The sequence below is a fragment of the Echinops telfairi genome, unplaced genomic scaffold (genome assembly GCF_000313985.2).
Source record: "Echinops telfairi isolate 266 unplaced genomic scaffold, ASM31398v2 ScPeMD7_7475;HRSCAF=8513, whole genome shotgun sequence".
Taxonomy (NCBI): Eukaryota; Metazoa; Chordata; class Mammalia; order Afrosoricida; family Tenrecidae; genus Echinops; species Echinops telfairi.
Genome location: NW_022111379.1, coordinates 16,535,358 through 16,541,196, shown reverse-complemented (window position 1 = coordinate 16,541,196; position 5,839 = coordinate 16,535,358). Strand labels below are relative to the sequence as shown.

Below are 5,839 nucleotides of genomic sequence, written 5' to 3'. Positions count from 1 at the left end.
TGCAAGGCAGAATTGGGGTCATGGTAGTTGGGGGGAGGAAGCGTTTAAGAACTAGAAGAAGGTTGTGGGTTTCATTATTGCTATTCTGAACCCTAAGTGACTCATCTCCTCCCCACTACCCCTCTGCAAGGTATGTCCATTTGTTTACAGATGGCCATTGGATCCCCATCACACGCCACCCTCATTGACGATGATATGATTCCCCCCCCCAAGCTCCCTCCCATCTTCATTATTTACTCCTGAAATCCCCTTTCCTCCCCTATCAACACCCACCCCTCCATCCCTAAATTCCCTATATCCCCTTATATCTGTTATTATCATGCATCTACTCTTCCTGTGCTAATAGAAAACAATAAAATACAAAATCGTGCTAAGGTGGTAAGGTTACCATAATAGGATACAGACAAAAATTCAAATTAGGTGCAAGAAGGAAAAGACCCCCAACAACATTCAAAAAGCCAAGAAAGAAATGTCTGTCTTTCATGGAACCAGTAAGAGATACTTGCACCCTGGACAAATTCAGGTGGAGTCTGTAGGGTGGTCAACTGGCCAAGTATCGAGAGGAAGATTATTTGCTCTAACTTTCTGTACTTAGGTGCTGAGAAGAGCCATGTAAGCATTCTTCCCCTGGGTATATATGACTAGTGTCTAGTACAGGGGCTCCTTCTGGAGACCCCTCCATGATGCTTTCTATTGGAATTTGCCATGACGTGTGGAATTCACAGCAATTTTTTTTTAAGGATTGTGCCCTAGCTCAATGTCTTATTAATGCCATAAAAGTTAGACTTTTGATAATGATTAAAGGGCAATTCACAGTACTACCCCTTCAATTTGATTGCCAAAACAATAGAAGTGGTAAAGCCAGCACTCTGCCTTTCCGTAAGCTAAACGAGTTGTATGCTGCTAACTTCTCACCTGTAATTCCTCTGCAGATAGCTCGAGAGGACTATGCGTTATTAATAGGTGACATATGGCTAATTTCCAGTATGCAAAGATAACTCATATTCCCGTTTTCCCACTTGGTCATCCTGACACCAGTCACCCATGTGGCCCTTCCTCTCTGACCCTACCCACCTAGAGTTGGGTCAACACAAATTAGGTCTCTGTCTATCTGTCCCAGCCAAAATGGCCTCTGCTGTCACTGTGTCCTCCCCCATAGGTTTAGTGATGTAACAAGAGTGACTCGCAGAGTTTGGGGAGCATATTACCCACACTGGGTACCCTTTCACCAAAAAGAGTAGTAGTGAAGCCGTTTCAGGCAAGGTCTAGAATAAGTCCAGGGAGCACTAGTTTCCCCAGGATGTACACAGCACCTTCTCCCCTGTACGGATGTTCTTACCTGTCCAGGAAGCCCAAGGTCCAGGGTCCTTGTCGTTGGGCCCCCTCCCTTCATGAGGTTTGCGACTGGGTGGAATCTGTGCTGACCCAACCCGTGTGCACATGTTAAGTGTTCCCGCTAGAGGTCCCTCTGAGTCTGGTGGACCTGGAGGCAGAGGGTTCAGTGTTGCCCGAAGGAGTCCTGGTGGTGACATGTGGCTGCAGACTGCAGGGTTGCTCTGTCCACATAAAGCTTACAGCCTAGAAATGCTCTGGGGCCCCTCGGTCTGTCACGTGGCATCAGTCTACACCAGAATAGACTCAAAGGCACTTACCAACCATTGTTACTTGGCTGGTGTATAAAGCAAAGACCCCTTGCTTGTTAGCAAATCCCACGGGCAATTTTCAGAAAACAGACAAAAAGGCCAAAGGGCCAGTTCTGTTGTTGCAACATTTGTTCCATCTTTAATATTAGTAGCAGATTAAAAAACACACAGTATCTCCAAAAGAGGAAATTAAAAGGCAAGACACGTATGTGTGGATGTATACATATGTGTTGTATATGTGTTTTAAAGTAGCAAATGATTGTTGAACTTTCATTTTATCCCACTGCTGCTCTCGACGACCTTGTTTTCCATGGCCAGCTTGACGCTGAGAGGCTAAGCTCTTTGTGAGTCCTTCGAACGCCTATTGGAATTACAAGTTAGGACCCATTGTGTCTGTGCCTCCTCTTTTCTGAAATGACTCTGCTCTTGCACTTCGTTTTTTGTTTATTGATGTAATTGCCTTAAAACCAAATAAAACTAATGGCTAGAAGTCATCAACTATGAAAGTCTCCTAAAAGTGTGTTGGGAGCAGATAGACGGCTCAAAGTACGTTTCCCTGCCCACCGAGTCCTGTGTGCAGTTATAAATTTTAAGTGTTTTGCCCACAAAGCACATGCTAACATGCAGTTGTTTTTAAAGTGCTTGTGTTGCATCCTCGTGGTCCGTCTGTGCTCCGTGGGGTATCACGTTGCTCTAAGGTAATGAACCGGGTCCTTGGCCCCTAAATCTCCGTGCTGGAAACGATTACATACAGCTGAAAGGCTATGTCTGAAGTTTTATGAATCTTGAGAATTTTTTCTTCTTTGGGAAGAAACATCTCCCAAAGACTTTTTCTTATCATTTGGTGGGGGCGATGAGAGCGTGGCTGCATTCCTAACAAGCTTCTGTTGCAAAGCTCTGTGGTTTGTGACCATGCAAGGCGACTATGAAAAGTTCGTGGAGAAATGGAAGGGGAGATCATGGAATTTTTCCACGAAGTTTTGAAGCCCGCTCGTATAGTTTGAAAAACATGCACTATCTCTGCTGCAATGTCTGTCTTTTAACTTGCTGCAGATGTGTGCTGAAAGAACATGATGTGCTTATTTGTTGTATTTACGCTCTTTCTTACTTTGAGTAAGATGGGTGAAATTACATATTAAATAAAAACAGCAGCTCAAACACCAGTCCGTAACAAACTGAAAAAGCCTTCCAGAGACTGGGGAAAATGAGACCCTGCCTTTAATAATGCATTGACTTTTGAGAGAATTAGCTATTTAAAGCAAGTGTATAATAATTGCATTGTGGGATTTACTTCGTGCTAACTGTCCAATGCTTAAAAGTAAGCTGGCATTAAATTGTGTTGCTGAAATGCTATTGAAAGTATTGTGTGTGTTCTATCTTAACCATATAAAACGCTTTAATTTTGACACAACTGTACTTATATACACATGAACACATGTGTGCATGTGTGTCAGTGGGTTTTTATAGTCAGTATCTGGGAATTTGTCCCACCTAGACATGTAGAATGTTGTAGTGGAAAGAACATGGACTTTGGCATGCGACTCTAGCTAGTGACAGTAGCTGGGTGGTCTTGGACAAGTTATTTAAATTCCCTGAACCTCAGTTTTTCTCATCTGTGTGATACGATCCCTGCTTTTTAGGGCTGTCAGGATTAAATGAGAACCTCTCTTTGCACATACATACTAGGGCACAATTACTTACATCCAGCGCGCCAAGATTCATAAAGTGCAGTGTGTTTTAATTTAGTGCTTCTGAGCTGGAACATGTAATCAGGATTGAAACTTTATATTGACTGTTGCTCATCACACTCAATTCTAAAGTGGAAATGCAGACTATGGAGACCCAGTGTTCCTTAGGCTATTTGTGGAAGGTGTTTATTGAGTGACTACTAAGAATAAAGCCTTGGAGTCTTTTAATTACATATAGCGGAATACGTTGGAAATCCAGCAAGGGAGAAATGAATCTGATGTGTTATCAGTTCATTTTCTAGTTCTTCCTGTATGCTTGCTGTTTTCCTTTTTCTACACCTTGGTTGCACCTGTAAGGAACTTTTTCAAATAGAAAAACATTTGACTCTGATCAGTAATCACTGAAAAACAGGATTGATTATTATGAAGCAATAGTAAGGAACACAATTGGGCCTCCCTCCAGCCTCCCGGCCTTCAGTTACCAGCACCCTTAGGCTTATGTGTGAGAGAATTAAAACTACATGAAATATGCATCCAAGTTAGAGAGTACAATTTTTGTTTATGTCTACAACCGCTGTAGATAGAATTCTTCATACAGAGATGACCTCAATGGTGCCCCGCTCCCTCCTTCACACACACACATTCTCTCTCTCTCTCTTTCTTAAAACTCCAAGTAGCCCTCTAAGCCAGTGTTGTTATTGAAGCCAAGACTCATACAGTGTTATGGGAAGCTTCTGCCACTTAGTTACTTTTATTAATTTTAAAATGCTCTTCAAGATTATATATTTACAGCTCATAAATACTTTTTTTTTTTTTTTTGGCATTTTAACAGATGGTTTTGAGCCAGAATCTTGGGTATTTGAAAGATGTTCTGCTCAATTGCTTGTTACCGTCCCATAAAGCCAAGGGGGTGAATACAGGGTCATCTGCTCTGCTGGGCATGTAGTATTTGGAGACTTGCTTAAGGAAGTTGGCTGTGGGCAGAAGCTGCCCTGTGACATCTACCCAATTCCTCCCTCAGAGAACCAGCAGCTGCTCCCTGTCAGCAGGGCCCTCCCTGTGTGCTTCTGTCCACCCATCACCTCGAGCAGAGCCCGCTGCCTCTCAAGCAGGTTGGGGAGCCACTTCCGTACAGTTTGGATGGAGCTTATTTGCAAAGAAGAGAGACCAAGTATCAGCTCCTTTCAGCCTCTTCTTCTTGTCTTATCAGGCCAATAATAGCTGTAGAAAGGTAAAAAGTATCCCACGTTTGCACCCAAAGCACCTCTCTGCTTAAATGAGAGAGGAGATTGGCTTTCCCACCAGAAACCAAATGATCACCGAGGGCCTCTTTCTGCTGGGATGTCGCAGTGCAGAAAAGGCTTGGGATGAGAGAAAGTTCTCGTTTTGTGAGGAGGCAGCGACATGCCACATGGAGCACATCCTTGTTCTGACTGTGGCTCCCACTGCTTTCTGTTCCCTCCTTGTACTCCAGAGACATCGTTAGAAGAGAGGCTTGAAGGCTTTAGCGTCACTCTCTGTCTGATTATGGGGTTGGCAGTTTTAAGTGCCTTTAATCATAGAAAATGGAACTTGATGGAGCAAAATTCCCAGCCAACAAATGTCAGGAAATAAGGCACGACCCAATATGCACGTGAATTTGAAGTGAAATGCATCTTAAACCTTTGTTTTTTGTTTTTTGTTTTTCTTAGTCACCTTTTAATGCTAAGTACTGGAGCACTAGCCGTGCAACCAAGGGAAGTGGTAAACCTGGGAGAGGGAAGTTGAGGAAGATGGACCTTTTTGTTTTACAAATATTGCAACTGAATAATATGTAAAGCATTTATAAAGATAATAATCATCCTATTATTGTATAATGGATGCCTTCTTTGCTTCCATTGTTTCTGATTTGCAACAGTATTGAAAATAAGTTACTTCTTTTTTATACACACTTCCATATTTTGAGTTGATGGAGTGCTTAACATACTTGATATAATTTAGTTGATTTCTGGTCCCTCTTTCTCTGTGGAGATGTGTCCCAAGGAGTGAATGCAACATTCCGATGTGGAGTACAGAACCAGTGGAGAGGTCTGGTGGCCTAGCCCCAGTACCAAATACTAAGTGGATGCCTGCCCTTTCCCCCAGAAGAATTTATCAAACCCCCAGAAGAATTTATTTCGAAGGACGGCATTGAATCTGTAGCTCCGGGAGAGGGACCTATCTGATTGGAGGAGCACACGGGAACAGATGAAGGGGGAGGAGGAGAGAGTGGAGCACATTCTGGCCCACCAGGCCTTGAGGATGATGTTCCCGATTAGAGCAGCCAGTCCACAGAGAGGACCACATGGCCAGCCCCACTATGAGACATGACGCCCCACTGACCCATGGCCCTGCGGGGGACAGCACTTGAGACACAGTGTGGGAATTGTGCCTGATCTGATCCCGCCACAGCAAGGCAAAGCACTGGGGGAGTGCAGCGGAACAGCAAGGGAATGGAGCGGCAAGGTCCCCAGGGAATGATGAAGGTGG

The 5,839-nt window shown here is 43.8% G+C and overlaps 1 protein-coding gene across 2 annotated transcripts in view; it reads left to right on the top strand.

The window, feature by feature from the left end:
* Positions 1 to 5,839, top strand: part of SRBD1 (S1 RNA binding domain 1) — a 251,041-nt gene that overhangs the window by 234,282 nt on the left and 10,920 nt on the right. The gene's annotated exons all lie outside the window — the stretch shown is intronic.